The 20,779-nt window shown below is 38.8% G+C and overlaps 1 protein-coding gene across 3 annotated transcripts in view; it reads right to left on the bottom strand.

The window, feature by feature from the left end:
* ALG5 (ALG5 dolichyl-phosphate beta-glucosyltransferase) overlaps nucleotides 1–20,779 on the bottom strand; it is an 89,662-nt gene that overhangs the window by 47,498 nt on the left and 21,385 nt on the right. The gene's annotated exons all lie outside the window — the stretch shown is intronic.

Here is a 20,779-nt window from a genome sequence, read left to right as displayed (position 1 = left end):
TCAAGTAATTCTTTAGTTAAGTCTTTTCTCACCATTCACAGAGAGAGAAATTGACTAGATTAGGTAAAGACAATTTGTGTTAAGGATTATAAATAGTAACATAACCATTCTGAAAATGAAGCACAAAGATTAATGTTAATAATTTAGAGCAGTGATGGCGAACCTATGACACGCGTGTCAGCACTGACACGCGTAGCCATTTTTGATGACACGCGGCCGCTGAGGCGGCCGCATGCCGAGGATGAAACATTTGCTGCTCCTGAGAATGAAACATTTGCGAAGTAATGTTTTTTCCTCAAAGTGACACACAACCCGAGTTATGCTCAGTTTTTTGGCGAAGTTTGACACACCAAGCTCAAAAGGTTGCCCATCACTGATTTAGAGGTAATGGTTAGTGACTACTGAACACATATTAAACACTAGAAAATCATTTAAAAATTTTTAATCATTACTTCAGGATTATGAAGTTGAACTCACTGTCTATGTATCATAGATGAGGAAAGTGAGGTAGACAGATTAAATTGCCCAAACTCCCATGGAATTTAAACATAGGTTTATTTGACTCTACATCCAAAGTTAAGAAACATAGTTAAATGGAAATGGAAATTTGCAAAGGAACTTGAAAAGACAAAACTGACTCTAAATGTGATCATGATCTAGAAACGAAATTAAAATAATTTAGAAATTAATTTTTAAAAAGTCAAATAGTAAGATTAACCATAGTCATCCAATATGGGCAGAAATAATAAAACATGGTATATGAAGCAAAGTACTGAGTTAAGAAAAAGTTTTATTTATTAAATACATACTTTTCTTTAGTCCGGGAGGTGTGGCTCAGTGGTTGAGTGTCGACCTATGAACCAAGAGGTCATGGTTCAATTCCCTATCAGGGCACATGGCTAGGTTGTGGACTCAGCCCCCAGTGGGGGAGTGCAGGAGGCAGCCGATCAATTATTCTCTCATCACTGATGTTTCTATTTTTCTCTCATTCTCTGAAATCAATACAAATATATTAAAAAATAAAAAAATCCTTTCCCCTTCTTTTCCCCTTAGATACAATATAGGTTCACTGTTCAAAACAAACAATACAATTAATCTAAAAAAAACCCCAAAAAACAACTTGAAAAGATACCCACTATCCCACTATCCTGAGATAACTGATGTTAACTCATCATTTTACATATAGATATACCCATATATCTTCAGATGCTTAAAATTTGCTTTTTTTCCCACTTAATTATGTATTATAGTCATCCTATATAATAAATTGAATCAGAGTAACTTAATATTGGACATTTTAAATTGTTTCTAGTTGTTTCTTTTTATTAAAAAAAAACACAGTACTATATAAAAAAATAAGCAAAACTACTTAAAAAATTATTACACACATTTGCAATAATTTCCTTAACACGTTAAGCACCAAGTCTGTTTTGTCTTCCTTTCCGTGTAGCCCACAATATCCAATTTCACCGATATGCTGGCGGATGGAGACTGACGAGGTACAAACGGAAAGCACAGTGTCAGTCACCGGTGAATGACATGGTGCTTAACGTATTAAATTTCTCAAAGCTGTGTCAATGGATATGTATTATGGCGTCAATGGATTTGAGTTAACTAAAGCTTTTGATTCATATTTCCAATTTGTTCTAAAAAAGTATTGTATCAATCTGCCCAAACTCAACCAAGGCTGTGAATTAACAATTCAGATATGCTTAATCATAATCAGATGTTTTAGTTCTTTTTTTAAAATATATTTCTTATTGACTTCAGAGAAGAAGAGGGAGGGAGAGATAGAAACATCAATGATGAAAGAGAATCATTGATTGGATGCCTCCTGCACGCCCCCCACTGGGGATAGAGCTGCAATCAAACCTTGACCTCCTGGTTGAGGGGTCAATGCTCAACCACTGTGCAACACCCACCACACCAAATGTTCTAGTTTACTTAAAATTCAACATTTATAATAACAAAACAGTAAATTAAATTATATTAAAGAAAAAAGATGACTTTTTTTTTCCTTTTATTTGATGAAGTGCCTTGTTTTTCTGCCTATTCTCTCTTTAAAAACATGAGGATATCAAATTTATGAAAATTTCTGTGGTTAGCAAAAACTATGTTTAAGGGAATCACTTTTGGAAGCCTGGTCATCTACCTACATATTGAGGAGATTAAACAAATATACTAGGCTGTTAGACCTGCCCACATGGTGCACAAAAAGGGAAGTAGTTATCATGTTCTTTTGTTTAAGGGACAATCAAACTATGCATATACATATGAAACTATGGTGTAACAAAACTGCACTTGGCCTAGGATTACTATACTGAAGGCAAAGGAACATTCAGGGTCATTAGTTAGCAATCATTCCAAACTGAGTTGTGTGTGAGTGTGTAATTTTATTACATATCTGTTTAATATAAGTTACCTTTAATCATTTGTGGCCTTAAAACCTAAAATCTAAGCTTGTTGAAACTATATCTAATTGAGAATTTAAGATGCAAGTCATAGCCTGTGAGGAGACGTCTTGTTATCTATTTTGCCTGTTTAGGGATTTCTGATTCTATTTCGAATAGTTAAGCCACTAAACAAGTGATCATTAAATGCTTTCTTTAGAAAAATTACTATAAAATCAAGCACATTTTTGTTAAAAGAAGTAGGATAATTATTGTTTAGGAAACTGAAGAGCTTAGAGAAAAGCTTTTCACTTAAAAAATACAAATAAAATATCTGGAACTAAATGTAAAGGCCGATTTTATTTATTTGTCATACAAAGCTATACTTAAATTATAAAAGAACAATTATCTTTACAGAATGAATTGCAGGCAACTTTTCTAAGATCATCTTGTAAGAATAACCAGACCAGAATATGTAAGAATAGCAAATTTCTTTTTGTTGCAATTAAAAATAAAATCAGCTGAGAAGGAAACATTAGAATACATTGAATAACATAATGGAGAATCTGTAAAGACAATACTGTAAAACAGCAATTTTCAACCGGTTATGTTACAAGAAATTTTAAAACATTAAATACCTAACTATTGAGTCTGAGGTCCTGACCTTTTTTCCCTTACACCCAACATCTTTACCAGCTGAATTTTTCTTTTAGCTTTTCATGATTTACTAAGAGGTAGAAGAATAATTTTTTTAGGAAGAGTGAACACTGAAATGTATCCATTAATTTTATATGATATAAGGAGGCACTGTCCAACAGAATTTCTGTGATGATGGAAATGCTCCATAATTGTGCAAGGCAATAAGTTAAGCTACTACACACACATATTTGAAATGTGGCTAGTGAAATGGAGGAACAAAAAAATTATTTAATTTAAATTTAAATAGTCACATGTGGCTAGTAGTTACTGTTCTGAATAGCACTAATAAAAGTGAAGTTTTCAGAACAAATTATATTAATTAATTCATTTAGTATCTTTAAATAAAATCTGCTGGAAAGAAAGGGAGAGTGTATGATGGTGGAGGTAGAAACAGAATGCATTACAAACCATGAAATTAAATAAATATATATGTATGGCTAGGAAATAGGATTTGAGGTGAGTTTTTGTAATTATTAAATTTTATTTGGGGTTTTTTTCTTTAATGGGTTTTATATGTGTTTTACATTTTATAATGTTTTGTTATTAGTAATAAATAGGGGTTCTTTTAACAAATATATAATAATCAGTTCTAAATTAGAATTCTGTATTTCATTCCTGGATTATTCTACTTACTGATTTTATTTTACTCGGATGTATTTTATTCTTCTCTGTGGATTACATTTCAAGATTGATCTTTCTTTGCATGAAACTTTAATTCTTTTTTTGTAGTAATATGTTCATGTTGGTACCATGATTAACATGGGTACTTCTCATATAGTATAGGTGAATTCACATTGATATACTTGTGCCTTTTTTCCCATCAGAACTAGAGTTTCAAGGCCTGTGTATTGCACCGGGGGAAGAATTGGGGTTGGGGGAGATGAGATCTATGTACTTCCTGTGGGTTACTTGCTGTTGTGATATTTCATTGTGTCCTGTAGAAGGGTATACACCATCGAGAAATGGGCCAAATCACATGGATCTGTGCCCTAAAAGTAGCTTGAAACCATGAAAATGGAAAGGCCAAGCAATTTTTCTTGCTTCTGCTAGAATATTGACATGCTATGTGATAGTAGGCAGGTGTACTGTTTGATATTGTCTAAGGGTGCTTATTCATTCTCTGATTATTTCCAGACTGGGAGTATTTGGTAAAGAGCTCAGAATTTGGCCCATCTGGTGGGGCTCAGTGGTTGAGCATTAACCCAGGAACCAAGAAGTCACCAGTTCGATTTCTGGTCAGGGTACATGCCCTGGTTGCAGGCATGTAGGAGGCAGCCAATCGAAGATGTTTCTCTCTCATTGGATGTTGGGAGCTGCCCATTGCCTTCAATAGCAGAGAGGTGTGGACAAGGAACCTGGAAGGCTGGTCAACCTTGAAGCTCTGAAAGGTCAGAACCAACCACCCACTGTCTAGTTGAGACAATGGTAGCTAAAGCAACCTCCACCTTTTAGTCTTATGTAAATCCTTGCTGATTGGCTATTACTAGAATGCCTGCCTAAAGGCTATGGGTGTATCCCATAGTCTTAATAAAAGGGATAGCAAGGCCAGAGGGGGGCAGAGTCCTTCCCCTTGAGTTGGGCTCCCACCTGGCCCCCAATATTCCCAAATTTATACTTTCTCGTCTAGTCTTTTCATTTGCATGCAGCCTCCTCCAGAGCCCGAACCCTGAACCTGAACCCCTGAACCACGAGGGACGTGAAAGGGGTTCACTATAAACTGGCGCCCAAACGTGGGACCTCTAGAGGGGATGATATTTCGCCTAGAGTGAAGAAAGGAAGAATACACCGAAAAGGTGGGGGGAAAAATTCACCGAAAAGGTGGGGAAGAAATCACCATATAGGTGAGGGAAATTCACCACATGCAAAGCCCATGATCAGCTGCAGAAGTCTCGATCTGTAAGTAGGGTGGGAACGTCTTTTTCAGCCAGGCTAATGGGGAAGAATTAGGTTATAAAGTAAACTTCATTATAGACTTTTGGTTAGCATGCTTAAGGAATGTGGTTTCTTGTTCAAATTAAAATCTTAGTTTGTATTTGGAATCTAAAATCTGTAATAACACAGGAAACTCTGCTGCCGAAACCACCTCTGGTGCGGAGAAATTCAAAGGTGGCAGGAGAGGTCTGGGCTATCTGCCCTCCTGCAATGAGATTACTTAAAGTTTTGTTTAAAAATTATAGAAGACATCGCAGGGAAATGTAAAACTTGGCCAAATTGGGTGCTAGTAATAACTTAGGAAAGCGAAAAATAAAGAAAAAATTTAAGATCTGTCTTTACCTATTAAGCATGAAAAGATATGCAGCCAGATCTTTTACTAATGCTTCCCCCAAAGCAAGCAGGATGTGGGGGAAGGGAGACATGTGGCAATCCAATATGGAAGCCCACTCTCCCAGTATGCTGATTTAAAGTTTCCTTTCTTGCCATGAAAAAATTTTAAGAAATTTAGAAATAAATCTGGGATATCTGTGCACGTGTAAAGAGAGAAAGCTAGTTTGGGACAAAATGTGTGCATGGTCCGATTTCGGATATTAGATAGGTCTTAAACTGGACTTGACTCTTTACAAGGGCTACAGAAATGAAAAACCCAAGACTGGTTGATTTTCCTAAGAAAAATGGCAAATCTGACCCAAGGAAAGAAATTCAAGCTAGTTCCAGCAACAGGATTCATATTTTCATAATAAAGAGTGTTTTTAAAATGTTAATGAAGGGTTTAAAAAAATTTAACTTTAAGGCCTTCATGAAAATCGATGAATTGTTTTTGTTACAAAAATTGCCAATGAAAATGCTTTAAAATAACTAGAATTGTATTTGAATCTCAGAAATTGGTGAAAAATATATTATAAAAATCTAAATAGCCCAGGTGAAGACTGGCTATGCCCTTTGTTAATGGAGGAAGGGGTAGATACCCTTCCCCAAGAAGAACAGGTAATCCAGTTTCCAGCCAGCAGCCATCTTTAAAGAATGTGTTAATTTGCATTCAAATGGCTACAAGTTTGCTAGCCGCCCTTTCCCCAAGCAGAAAAATTATGGTCAGTTTAAAGTTAATTATTGTATTTTTGAAATTTATTCTTAAAAATATAAAAATGTTGGTAATCTAAAGAAATGCTAAATATTTGACGTGCCAGCTCTAAAAGTTTAAAGTTCAAATTAAATTGAAAGAAATTATATAGTTGTGGTAATTAAAGAAATTTAAAATGTTTTCTCTAATAATTAGGAATTCAAAATATGTTGCTTATTGGTCTAATTAAATAAGAAGGATTAATTCTGTGGTGTGAACCAAAATTTTTAATGCAAAAACAAGTTTAAAATTTAATTGATACCTTAATTATAAAAAGCATTATAATCTTTAAATCATATATAGATATTTGTTTGATGGGTTTTTTCCATGTTAAAATTTCAAGGTTTTAACTGAGAGATGATTCTTGGAGAGCTCCAAGGGCCCGGAGTAATTAAAAAAATTTGTGCTCTCTTCTTAAAGGAAATATTTTGAATTTAACTGATCTAATATACTTGAAATTGCATGGAAAACTTTATCAAATAAAAATTAATAATTATATTTAACTTATAAATGTTATGAAAGTTTTGGTCTCTAAGGAGGACAAAACAAAATTTTAAATAAAGCCAAATTTTTAACTGCAGAATTTTAAAACAATTTAAAATGACAAAAAGCCCATAGCTGCCCGCATTTTTAATTAGGCTGAACGTGGGGCTGCTTTTGCGCCTTGTGAATCAGATGTAAACATTTACTAAGTTTGCTTTGCTTTTTAAAATTAAAGATACCTACTTTAATTACTTTATAAATTAGCTTTTTAAAATATAATCAGAGCTGAGGGATCAGTGCCGACATGTACTCATAAGGAACTGGTGGACATTGATATTGGGTCTCAAAAGAACTGTTGGTCCAGAAAGAAACTCACTACAGACTGATTCATTTGCCTGTCAGCATAACTATTATTGCTCGTCGCACATTCAATTCTTATAAGTATATCTCTAGTGACACATGATTTCGCTCATCTAGGGGAAATGATGAACAACATAGACTGATGAACAAGAACAGAACCAGAAACAAGGAGGCATCGATCGGACTATCGGGCCTCAGAGGGAGGATAGGGGAGGGTGGGGGGAGGGGGGAGATATCAACCAAAGGTCTTGTGTGCATGCATATGAGCCTAACCAATGCTTAAGTTCAACAGAGGGTTGGGGCATCCATGGGGAGGGGTGTGGGATGGGAATGGGGGGATGAGGACAAATATGTGACACCTTAATCAATAAAGAAATTAAAAAAAAAATGAATAAATAAAATTAAAGATACCTACTTTAATTGCTTTATAAATTAGCTTTTTAAAATATAATCAAGGTCTTATATAAATTAAATTTTATCTAAAGACCAGAAACAGCTAGTGAGATTTGTTTGTCTGCAATGTAATTTTGTCTTTAACAGTTTATACAGTCACCATGAGGACTGCTTGACTTGGCAGAAGCCATGTTGGCCTCATGGCTTGCCGCTCCCCTGGGAGCCGCCATTTTAAAACAGTAAAGGCCAACCCCTCTCTTTAAAGAAATTTACTGAGACCTCCCATGATCCCTCTATATATGCAAATAAGCCTAAGGGGATAATCTTTAAAAATAAAATTCTAGCTTAATAAAAAGGAGAAATTTTTAAATTTTGAAATCTTCCACTAATATTTACAGGGTAAACTAAGATTGTTGTTAAAGTATTAAATCTCACAGTAAAATAGTAGTCTTAAAGAAAGACAAAAGGTTTTAAATGAAACTCCCTGTAGCCTGAAAAATTATTTTGGAAGGAAATAAAGAGAGGTTTTCTTCAAACATCTGAAGAACTGTAATTAAAAGTCAATAAATTTGGCCTCATAAACTGAAGTAAATAATTTCTGTCTTTGTTTCCCTGACAAAGTTTATGTTAAGTTACTTAAAGATTAATTGCAGAAGTCTAATTAATATCATTTATTGTCCATAACCTAGGATAAGTGAAGTTAAAAAAATAAACCTTATTTCAGATTAATTTAAATTGGCTAACTGAAATAAGTAAATATTCATAAAAACTTAATTGTACTGGAAAAAAGTCTGTTACTGAAGTATTAACTAAAATTTTTATTGGTAGTTCATCTCATAGTAAAATCGCTTAACATGCTATGAATCCAAAGCAGTAATATTTCTGTGCAAAAATTAAAATTAAAAGTTATCAAGACTGCATTAAAAAAATTTCCATAAGCCTCCTAATATTTAAATCAAAAAAGGGGGGATAGTAGAAAAATATCCTGTAAATAAATTACATCAAGAAATTTTTACCTTGAAAATTAATTTTCATTTGTAATACTGATAGCAAGACACCCATGAAAAATCACATGGTGTCAAAATAAGCCAAAGGAAAATCATTTGGGCAAAAATAAAAAGGATTCCAAATCTAATTTATAGAAAAGATTCCTTTATTAACCTTTGGTCAAGAATATGTTTGTATATTTCCAGAAAAGCCCATGTGGATTCCTGCAACAACGGATTCCATAGAGAAACTGACCAGTCTGCTCCAGCCATGAAGACAAGAGGAGAGCCGAAACCGGTTTGGCTCACTGGAAAGAGCGTCGGTCAGCGGACTGAAAGGTCCCAGGTTCGATTCCGGTCAAGGGCATGTACATTGGTTGCGGGCACGTTCCCAGTGGGGGATGTGCAGGAGGCAGCTGGTCGATGTTTCTAGCTTTCTATCCCTCTCCCTTCCTCTCTGTAAAAAATCAATAAAATATATTTATTAAAAAAAAAAAAAAGAAAGAAGACAAGAGGAGAAACAGTCCAGTAATGAAGATAGTGAAGACGCCTTGCCATACTAGCAGTCAGCAGCTGTGCATCGCTGCAGGTTGCCCAGGACCAAACCAGAGAGGGTCAGACCTGCATTGCCACCATTTGCCCACCATTCAGAACTGAAATATCATTGCTGACATGTACACATAAGAACTGTTGGACATTGAAATTGGGACTCAAAACTATTGGACATTGAAATTGGGACTCAGAAAAACTGTTGGCCCAGAAAGAAACTTACTACAGACTGATTCATTTGCCTCTCAGCATAACTACTATTGCTTGTCTTTTTTTTGTTCTCATATGTTTATTTCTAGTCTGCAGATGCAAGATTTTTAAGGAAAAAAAAAAAAACAGGGGAGATGTTGGAAGCCGCCCATTGCCTTCACTAGAAGAGAGGTGTGGACAAGGAACCTGGAAGGCTGGTCAACCTTGAAGCTCTGAAAGGTCAGAGACAACCACCCACTGTCTAGTTGAGACAATGATAGTTAAAGCAACCTCCACCTTTTAATCTTATGTAAATCCTTGCTGATTGGCTATTACTGGAATTGCCTGCCTAAAGGCTATGGGTGTATTCCATAGTCTTAATAAAAGGGATAGCAAGGCCAGAGCGGGTCGGAGTCCTTCCCCTTGAGTTGGGCTCCTGCCTGGCCCCCAATATTCCCAAATTTATACTTTCTTGTCTAGTCTCTTTCATTTGCGTGCGGCCTCCTCCAGAGCCCAAACCCTGAATCTGAACCCTGAACCACGCGGGATGTGAAAAGGGTTCACTACAATTGATGTTTCTATCTCTCTCTCCCCCTCTCTTTATATTAAAAAAAATCAATAAAAACATATGTATTTTTTAAAAAGCTCAGGATTTGGTAAACTCATCAATTAATCTTCTTACTCAAAATGGCTTAAAAAAAAAAATCCTCACCCAAAATTATGTTTATTGATTTTAGAGAGGGGAATCGACAGGGTTTAAGAAAGAGAAACATTGATGTGAGAAACATTGATTGGCTGCCTTTTCTGCCCTGACTGGGGATTGAGCCCAAAACCTAGGAATGTGCCTTACTGGGAATTGAATCTGCAACCTTTTTGGTGTATGGGACAATGCTCCAATCAATGAGTAATGGGGCCAGGGCTCTATATGGGTTTTTAAATTTAGGAGTGGCACAAAAATTTTCTTCCTTTCCTATCCTGAACCTTTTTTTTTTTTAAACATGAATGTTGATACTGAATTTGTTTGTAACTGTCAAATGTTGAAAACAGCCCAAATGTCCTTCAACAGTTGAATGAATAAACAAGCTCAGATGCTCCCATACAATGGCATACTACTTAGCAATTAAAAGGACCAAATTATTGATACGTACAGCAGTATCGATAAATCTCAAATGCATTATGCTGAGTGAAAGTCAACCTTTAGTTTTAGTTTTTCAAACAACAACAGATATTTATTTCTCAAAGTTCTGGAATCTGAAAGTATAGGATCAAGGTGCTGGCTAACTTGGTTCCTGGTGAAAGCTCTCTTCCTGCCTATAGACAGTCGCCATTTTGCTAACTCCTCATATGGAGGAGAGAGATATCTCTCATGTCTCTTCTTGTAAGTGTGAGTGACAAAAGGCACCAGAATGATACTGGCGATTGGAACTCGGTTCAGCAACCTGGTACTTGAGCTCTGGCTAAGAAAGAATTCAGAGCCACGACTAAAATACAAGCAAAGTATATTTAGAAAGTCACAGATATAGAAGAAGTGAGCTGTGAAGGAAGGGAGCCAACTGGGCTGTGTGGGCTCAGGAAACAAGTTACAGAGGCCAAAGAAGGGCCCTTGGAGCTTAGGAGGAAAGGCAAAGACACACCCAAATGAAGAAAGCACAGGCAGCTACACAGAGAGAGAGAGAGAGAGAGAGAGAGAGAGAGAGAAGTGAGGAGGAAGAGAGGGAGCCAGGCCTTAACTTTTTGAAGGTATGGCATGAAGTTGCACAGAAACTTAAAAAAATTCATTGGGGTGATGCTGCTAACAAAATTAAATAGGTTTCAGGTGCACAATTCTACAACACATCATATGTACAATGTATCCTGTGTTCAACACCCCAAGTCTTCAAACATTCCCATTCATCCCCCTGATGCCCTCCAAGCATCCCCCCATACATGCTCTCCCTGGCAATTACCGCATTTGTCCCTGAGGATGAGTTCTTTTTTCTTTTTTTTAACTCAATCACACCAGAGCCCATAACCAGTGCCGACCCCTCCTTCCTGAAACCTATCAGCCTGCTTTTCATTTATGAGTCTGTCTTTATTTTGCTTGTTAGTTCATTTTGTTCATTAGATTCCATATATGAGTGAAATCATATAGTATTTGTCTTTCTCTGACTGACTGTTTTCACTTAGCAGAATGCTATCTAGGTCCATCTATGCTGTTGCAAAGGGTAAAATTTCATTTTTTTTACAGCCAAGTAGTACTCCATTGTGTAAATGTATCACACCTTCCTTATCTGCTCATCTACTGATAGGCACTTAGCTGCCTCTAATTCTTGGCTATTGTAAATAAAGCTGTTATGAACATAGGGGTGCATATATTTTTTAGAATTCGTACTTCAGGCTTCTTCAGATAAATTCCCAGAAGTGGAATAGCAACTTCAGTCATAAGGCAGTTCCATTTTTAATTTTTTGAGGTAACTCCATACTGCTTTCCAGTGTCTGTACCAATCCACAGACCTAGCAAAAGTACATGAAGGTTCCCTTTTCTCCACATCCTAACCAACACTTGTTTGTTGACTTATTGATGATAGGCATTCTGACAGATGTGAAGTGATATCAAATTGTGGTTTTTATTTACATTAAGTGTCTATTCAGGTTCTTTGCCCATTTTTAAATTGAATTGTTTGGTTTTTTGTGCTGAGTTTTATAAGTTCTTTATAAATTTTGCATACCAACATGTTTTCCCATTCAATGGGGAGTATTTTCATTTTGTTGATGGTTTCCTTTGCTGTGCAGAAAATTTTTAGTTTGTTGTACTCCAATTTGTTTATTTTTACTAGAGGCCTGGTGCATGAAATTTGTGCACGGGTAGGGTCCCTATGCCTGGTCGGTGATCAGGACTGATCTGTGGGGAGACTGGCGGGGTGATCGGGGCCCCTGCTCACACCTGCCTTGGCCTGGCACTGCCTGCTCCAGCCCCACCTCCCACTGCCGGTCGCTGTCTGTGGGGCAACTGGTAGGGCGATTGGGGCCCCTGCTCACATCCCCCTTGGCCTGGCGCCGCCCGCTCACCTGCTCCACCATCCCACCACATTCCCACTCATCAGGGCCTATTGGGGCCAGCAGCGCCTCCACTGCTGCCCACTGCCAGCGCCGTACTGCCCTCTGGTGGTCAATGCAGGTCGAACTCCCACCCGTGGGGACCATTTGAATATTAGCTTTTTATTATATAGAATTTTGTTTCCCTTGACTGAAGTGATACATCAGAAAAAATACTGCTATGAGAAATGCCCAAGATTTTACTGCCTAGGTTTTCGTCTAGGATTTTTATGGTTTTGAGTCCAACATTTAAGTTTTTAATCCATTTTAAGTTTATTCTTGTATATGTTGTAAGAAGGTGGTCAGTTTCATTTTTTACATGTATCTGTCTAATATTCTCAACACTATCTATTGAGTTACTATGTTTACACCATTGTATGTTTTTGCCTTTTTTGTCAAATATTAATTAACTATAAAGTCATAGGTTTATCTCTGGGCTCCTGTTCTGTTCCATTGCTCTATACATCTGGTTTTATTCCAGAACCATGCTCATTTGTTTACTATGGCCTTGTAGTAGAGTTTGATATTAGGTAGAGCAATTCCTCCAACATTGTTCTTTCTCAAAATTCCTGAGGCTACTTGGGGTACTTAGTACATCCATATAAATTTTTAGAATATTTGTTCTAGATCTGTGAAATACACCATTGGTATATTGATAGGAATTGTGCTGAATCTAAAAATTGCTTTGTGTATTAGTGACATTTTAATTGTTAATTATTCATATCTATGAATACAGTATATGCGTCCACTTACTTGTGACTTCTTCAATTTCTTTAGTGACTTATAATTTTCCGAGTACAGGTCTTTTACATGCTTGGTTAAATTTATTCCTAGATATTTTATTCTTTTTACAGCAATTGTGAAAGGAATTGTTTTCTTACTTTCCCTTTCTGATAGTCCATTATTTGTGTATAAAAATGTAAAGATTTCTGGATATTTCTTATCCTGTTACTTTAATGAATTCATTTATCAGTTCAAGTAGTTACCTAGTGGAATCTTTAGGGTTCTTTATGTACAGTACCATGTCATCTTCAAATAATAAGTTTTACTTCCTCCTTTCAAATTTCCATGCTTGATTTCTTGTTTGATTGCTATAGCTATGACTTCTAGTACTATGTTGAATAAGAGTGGTGAAAACAAACATCCCTGTCTTATTGCTCATTTCAAGGGAAGCACTTGTAGTTTTTGTGCATTAATTATGATGTTGGCTGTGTATTTGTGATATATGGCCTTACTTAGCTAGATGTATGGTCCCTCTATTCCCACTTTGCTGAGAGTTTTTATCATAAATGTGTGTTGGATTTTATCAACTGCTTTTTCTGTATCTATTGATAGGATCATGTAGTTTTATCCTTCATTTGGTTTATGTGGTATATTACATTTATTGATTTATGAATACTTAGTAACTTTGTATTCCTGGGGTAAATCCCACTTGATCATGGTATATGATCTTTTTAAAGTATTGCTGGATACAGTTTGATAACATTTTGTTGAGGATTTTAGCATCTATGTCCATGAGGGATATTTTCTTTGTAGTGTGTTTATTTGGTTTTGAAATTAGGATAATGCTGGTCTTGCAACATGTGCGTGGGAGTTTTCCCTCCTCTTGAAGTTTTTGGAATAGTTTTAAGAGGATCGGTGTTAGTTCGTCTTTGAATTGTTGGTAAAATTCACCTGCGAAGTCATCTAATCCAGGAATTTTGTTTAGTGGAAGTTTTTTGATTACTGTTTTAATTTTATTAGTTGTAATATGTCTATTCTTCCTAATTCAGTTTTGGAAGATTGTATGTTTATAGGAATTTGTCTGTGTCCAGTGTCCAATTTGTAGACATATAGTTGTTTGTAATATTTTCTTATAGTTTTTTTTTATTTCTTTGTTGTCAGTTGTTAATTCTCCACTTTCATCTCGATTTTATTTACTTGGGTCCCTTCTCTTTCTTTCTTGATAAGTCTGGTTGAGGGTTTGCCAATCTTGTTTATCTTTTCAAAGAACCAGCTCTTGGTTTCATTTATCTTTGAAAAAAATTTTTTTAGACTCCATTTTGTTTATTTCTGCTCTGATTTTTATTTTTACCCCCTTTTACTTACTCTGGTCTTTGTTCTTTTTCTTTTTCAAGTTCTTTTAAGTGTAAAATTAGATTATTTCTTTAGATAGGACTGCAATGCTATGAATTTCCTTCTTAGAAGTGCCTTAACTGTTTTCCATAGATTTTGACTTGTGTTCTCATTTTCATTTGTTTCAAGATATCTTTTGATTTCTTTCATTGTTTAATAACATGTCATTTAGCCTCTGTGTCTTTTTCAATTTTTTTCTTGTGATAGATTTCTAGTTTCAGACCACAATGGTCAGAAACGATGCTTGATATGATTTAAATTTTCTTTAATTTATTGAGATTTGTTTTGTATTACAACATAGTCTACCCTAAAAAATATTCCATGTGCACTTACAGCAGCTTTGGGGTGAAATGCTTTGAAGATATCAATTAAATTCATTTGGTCTATTATGTCATTTAAGGCTGCAGTTTCCTTATCAATTTTCTATCTGGAAGATCTATCCACTGATGTCAATGGGGAGTTAAAATCCCCTACTATGACTGTATTACTTTCTATCTCCCTTTCAATCAAGATTTGCTTTACATTCTTAGATGCTCTTACATTGGGCGCATAAATGTTACAAGGGTTATATCCTCTTGTTGCATTGCTCCTTTTATCATTTTGTACTATCCTTCTTTGTCTTTTAAAAAAATATATTTTATTGATTTTTTTACAGAGAGGAAGAGAGAGGGAGAGAGAGCTAGAAACATCGATGAGAGAGAAACATTGATCAGCTGCCTCCTGCACACCCCCCACTGGGGATGTGCCCGCAGCCAAGGTACATGCCCCTAACCGGAATCGAACCCGGGACCCTTGAGTCTGCAGGCCGACGCTCTATCCACTGAGCCAAACCGGTCTCGGCCCTTCTTTGTCTTTTACTATATTGTTTTGAAGTCTACTGTCAGATAAATTTATTGCTACCCCAATTACTTAAAATTTCCATTTGAACAAAGTATCTTTTTCCATCCCTTAGCTTTAGTCTGTATCTTTTGTTCTAAGGTGTGTCTCCTGTAGAAAGCATATATATGGGTCTTGTTTTCTTATCCATTCTGCTACCTTATATCTTTTAATTGGAGCATTTAAACCATTTACATTTAAATTGATTATGAATAGGTATGTATTTATTGCCATTTTATTCTTTTAACTATTTCCTCCTTTTTCCCCCCCTACTTCCTAAAGCAGGCCCTTTACCATTTCAAGTAATACTGGTTTGGTGGTAAGAGACTCCTTTAGCTTTTTGTTGTCAAGGAACTTCTTTATATGTCCTTCAATTTCAATGATAGCCTTGCCTGATAGTTGTCTTGGTTATAGGTCCTTGCTTTTCATCACTTGAATATTTCATGCCAATCCCTTGGGTAATGAAATGTTTCTGTTGAGAAATCAGCTGACAATTCAAATAGGAGCTCCTTTGTACATAACTAACACTCTTTCTCATACAGCTTTTAAGATTCTCTGTCTTTAATCTTTATTATGATGTGTCTTGGTGCTGGTTTCTTTTGCCCATCTTGTTTGGGACACTCTCTGCCTCCTGGACTTGTTATGTCTTTTTAGTTCACCTGGTTATGGAAATTTTCAGTTATTATTTCTTCAAATAGGTCTCAATTACTTGTTTTCTCTCTCTCTCTCTCTCTTTCTCTCTTTCTTCTTGTACCCCTATGATGTGGATGTTGTCACACTTCATGTTGTCCCAAAGGTCTCTTAAGGTATCCTCATTATTTGAAATTCTTTTTGCTGCTATGATTGGGTATTCTTTTCTACTGTCATCAAATTGCGCTCCATTGCTTCATCCAACCAACTGTTTATTCCTTCCAGTTTATTCTTCATTTCTGACTGGTCCTTTTTATGATTTCTATATTCTTTCTCATGCTGTTGAGCATCCTTATAACAATTACTTTGAATTCTATATCTGATAAATTGTTTGCCTCCATTTCACTTAGCTCTTTTTCTGGAGATTTCTCCTGTTCTTTCATTTGAGATATGTTTCTTTGTCTTGCCATTTTGGGTACTTGTTTCTAGTATTAGATCTGCTATATTTCCCAGAGTTTATGGGGTGGCCTTATGTAGTAGGTGTTCTGTGGGGTCCAGTGGTCCAGTTTTCTTTTCTTTTATAAATCTTTATTGTTCAGATGATTATTACAGGTGTTCCTCTCCCCCCCTTAGCTCCCCTCCACCTGATTCTCCACCCCACCCCATAGCCTTACCCCCCACCACTGTCTTCATCCATAGGTGTAAGATTTTTGTCCAATCTCTTCCTGCACCCCTCAGATCCCCTTCCCCCTGAGAATTGTCTGTCACCTCCCTTTCTATGTCCCTGATTCTATTATATTCACCAGTCCATTCTGTTCTTCAGATTTTTTTATTCACTTGATTTTTAGATTCACTTGTTGGTAGGTATGTATTTGATGTCTTTTTGTTGTTCATAATTTTTACCTTTACTTTTTTTCTTCTTCTTCCTCTTCTTAAAGAATACCCTTTAGCATTTCATGTAATCCTGGTTTGGTGGTGATGAACTCCTTTAGCTTTTTCTTGTCTGTGAAGCTCTTTGTCTGACCTTCAATTCTGAATGATAGCTTTGCTGGGTAGAGTAATCTTGGTTGTAGGTTCTTGCTGTTCATCACTTTGAATATTTCTTGCCTCTCCCGTCTGGCCTGCATACTTTCTGTTGAGAAATCAGCTGACAGTCGTATGGGTGCTCCCTTGTAGGTAACTAACTGTTTTTCTCTTGCTGCTTGTAAGATTCTCTCTTTGTCTTTTGCCCTTTGCATTTTAATTATGATGTGTCTTGGTGTGGTCCTCTTTGGATTCCTCTTGTTTGGGGTTCTGTGCGCTTCCTGGACTGTAAGTCTATTTCTTTCACCAGGTGGGGGAAGTTTTCAGTCATTATTTCTTCAAATAGGTTTTCAGTATCTTGCTCTCTCTCTTCTTCTGGCACCCCAAAAATTCGGAAGTTGGTACGCTTAAAGTCGTCCCAGAGGCTCCTTACGCTATCCTCACACTTTTGGATTCTTCTTACTTTCCGCCTCTCTGGTTGGGTGTTTTTGCTTCCTCATGTTCCAGATCTTTGGTTTGACTCTTGGGGTATGGTGATCTACAGTTGAGTTTCTGTATATTCTTTATTTCAGACAGTGTATGCATAATTTCTGACTGGTCCTTTTCCATTTTTTTTGGTATTCTCATTAAGGTCCTTGAAGGTCTCTTCAAGTTTATCAGCAGTTTTTAGAAGACTCTTGAATAACCTTATAAATGTGGCTCTGAACACTGTGTCGTCCATTAGTTTACTTTCCTCCATTTCTTCTATTCGTGACCTGCTTCAGTGTCTCCACATTTTGACTGCCTCCCTGTGTTGATGGAGTGGCTTTGTGTGGTCAGTGACCTATAGGGGCTGGTAGCTCAGCTTCCCCAATCTCCCTAGGTGGTCGCTCTTGATACCCCCCTTTGTGGGCTGAGTGCAAAGTCTTGGTGTTGTTAAGCCTTGATTGCTGTTGGTACACTGGGAGGATTTGACCTCCAGGCCAATTGGCTATGAGGATCAGCTGTGTCTACGCCGGGAGACAGCCTTATTCAACTAGACTTGCAAAATTGTAAAAGCCTCTGTGCTCAGCTTGGATGGTGCGGAGTTACAGGGTGGAGCCTACAGCCTTGGCTTCCCGTCAGCCCTGCCCTATGAGGTTCCTGGGTCTCAGTGTCCCTCTGTACTCCCTGCAAGCACCTCTGAGAGAAAGGTGCCCTGGAGTTTCACCCGCTGCCAAACAGTCTAGTCTCTCCCCCAATGAATCTGGATTCCCAGATTCTCGCCCAGAACTGGGTTTCAGTGCAGTCGGAACTGGGGCTCAGCGCAGTCCGGAGCTTTTGTCTCCTTCCTGCTAGGGCAATTCATTGGCACAGTCAACAGTCCATCCTCTGCGCGCATTCCCGTGCGCGCCTCCGGAGCTCTGCCTTTCGCCGCTCCTGAGTTTCCGCCTTACAGCCCAGAATCCCCCAGTATGAGCCTGGGTCCTCAGGGTCTTGCCCGGAACTGGGGTTCAGTGAAGTCGGAGCTGGGGTTCAGCGCAGTCCGGAGCTTTTGTCTCATTCCCGCTAGGGCAATTCAGCGGCACAGTCAACAGTCCGTCCTCTGCGCGCATTCACGTGCGCGCCTCCGGAGCTCTGCCTTTCGCTGCTCCCCTGAGTTTCCGCCTTACAGCCCAGATTCCCCTAGTATGAGCCTGGCTTCCCAGGGTCTCGCCCGGAACTGGGGTTCAGTGCAGTCGGAGCTGGGGTTCAGCGCAATCTGGAGCTTTTATCTCCTTCCCGCTAGAGAACGCCGGCCAGGCACTCAGCAGCCCCGTCCTCTCCGGCTCCGTCCTCCCCACATGCGTGCGTGCCCGTGTCTCCGCCCGTGTCTCCGTACCCCAGGCTTTTACGGCTCCTCTGATTTTCCTTGTGGTTTTCTCTTTCCTCCTAGTTGTGGGCTTTTCAGTCAGCCAGCTTTCCTGTGGTTCTGGATGATGTCCGTTTTGACTATTAGTTGTATTTTTGAAATTGTTGTGCGAGGCTGCAGGTTAGGTGTTTACCTATGCCGCCATCTTGGTTTCTCATCGGTACAGTTTTCTTGATCACGTGAGCCGGGCTCTTCATGAATGTCCCATGTGTGGGTTATGTAGGCCCTCCTTGTAACTGAGTCTTGATTGCTATTTGTCCATTCATGCGTGAGATTGTCCCTCTGCCTGGCTGACTGTGAGTCTCAACCCCAACCACAGTGTGTGAGCTGCTGTGCACGTGTTGACCACAAGAACTGGAATTCACCTAACCAGGGTTTTGTGCCTGCCGATATCGCCCTTTGGATATGCTTCTTGTAAAGCTTATTGGATCCTGCTCTGTTTTTATCTATAGGTGACCACTGGGCATACTGATTTTGGGCATCTTAGAATGAACTCTGGTGCAAGCCAATGTCAGACACTGCTTGTGACTCACCCTGGGTAACCTGTTTGGAACAGTCTCAATGTGGTTTCCTCTGTAAAACCTTGGCTATATGGCTTTCTTCAGCTACTTGTCAGTCACCCAAGATGATTGTTCTATAATTTAATTGTAATTCCCGTTTGGTCCTGAGAGGTAGGTGTAGCTTCCACCTACTCTGTAGCCATCTAGGATCCTTTTATTTGCACATGATTAATTGCTATTCATGTTTGTTTGCTTTATCACAAACAAGATTCATTTCACATCTTTAGCTGGAAGTCTCAGTCTATGCTTTTAATTTAATATGTACATATTAAATGAGTTAAGCAATTAAAATTAAGCAATTTATGAGTTAAGCAATTAAAAATAGAGAGATGGCCAAAATATTAAATAAGTAATTGTCAAGTGAAACTCAGAACATCAGTGAATGTTTATAACAAAACAATTAGCTCTTCTGTGGGACTGTACAGAAGAATTTTACACCCAAAATACCTCCGAGTTTTTTAACCTACAGGTAACCTTCATATTCATTTTACTTTAGATCCCATTTATCCTTGATTGAATATAATTTAAAGTTTAAATTTTAAACGATACTAGAGGCTTGGTGCACGCAATTTGTGTACTTGGGGGAGGAGGGTGTCTCTCCCGCAGTCCAGGAGCCCTCGGGGGATGTCTGACTACAGTTCCCCATGGGAATCAAGCCTTAGCCGTCAGTCGGACATCCTTAGCGCTGCTGCGGAGGCAGGAGAGGTTCCCACCACCGTCGCTGCGCTCATTAGCCTCTGAGCTTGGCTTCTGACTGACCCGCGCTCCCTATGTGGGAGCGCACTGACCACCAGGGGCAGCTCCTACATTTAACGTCTGCCCCCTGGTGGTCACTATGCGTCACAGCAACCGGTCATTCGCTGTTTGGTCTATTTGTGGGCTGCAAGGCTGTGGTGGGCACAGAGGCGGGTCTCGGCCCATCTTCCATGCCCCTGTCTGGCCCCTCATGCTGCGACCCCTAGACCCATCTGCTGGCAGCCCTGCTCCCACCACTGCCACTCCCATGCACTGACAGCACTGGCCCTGCTCGCAAATGCTGATAGTGTGGAGTGATTGGGGCTGGCAACAGCAGTGGGTGCAAGCAAAGGCTCTGGCAGAGACTGCAGGTGCAAGTGGGGCCAGCACTGGCAGTGGGTGCAAGCAGCGGATGCAGGCCCCGATTGCACCTCAGGTACAGGGGGAGGTGGAGAAACCCTGAGGGGCGATCAGGGCTGGCAGCCACCACTCGTACCCGCTGATGGTGCCGAGCGATTGGGGCTGGTGCTGGGCGCCAACAGCGAGTGTGAGCAGGGCCGGCACTGGCAGCAGGTGCGAGCGCCCAGCGGGACCACAGTGCATGAAAGCAAACAATTTTCAGTAACCACCAGTGGCTTGCCCCAATGACAGCGACCGGCACCCCGCCTTGGTCTGGTGCCCCCACTCACCTGCTCCACCATCCTGCTGCAGCCGATACCCGCCATGTTCCGTGCTCCACTGCCTGCTGTGGGTGCCCACCATGTTCTGCGCATGCCCCCCTTGTGGTCAGC

Source organism: Cnephaeus nilssonii (assembly GCF_951640355.1).
Source record: "Cnephaeus nilssonii genome assembly, chromosome: 8".
Taxonomy (NCBI): Eukaryota; Metazoa; Chordata; class Mammalia; order Chiroptera; family Vespertilionidae; genus Cnephaeus; species Cnephaeus nilssonii.
Note: the sequence above shows the minus strand (reverse complement) of the source record. Positions and strands in the feature narration are given on the sequence as shown.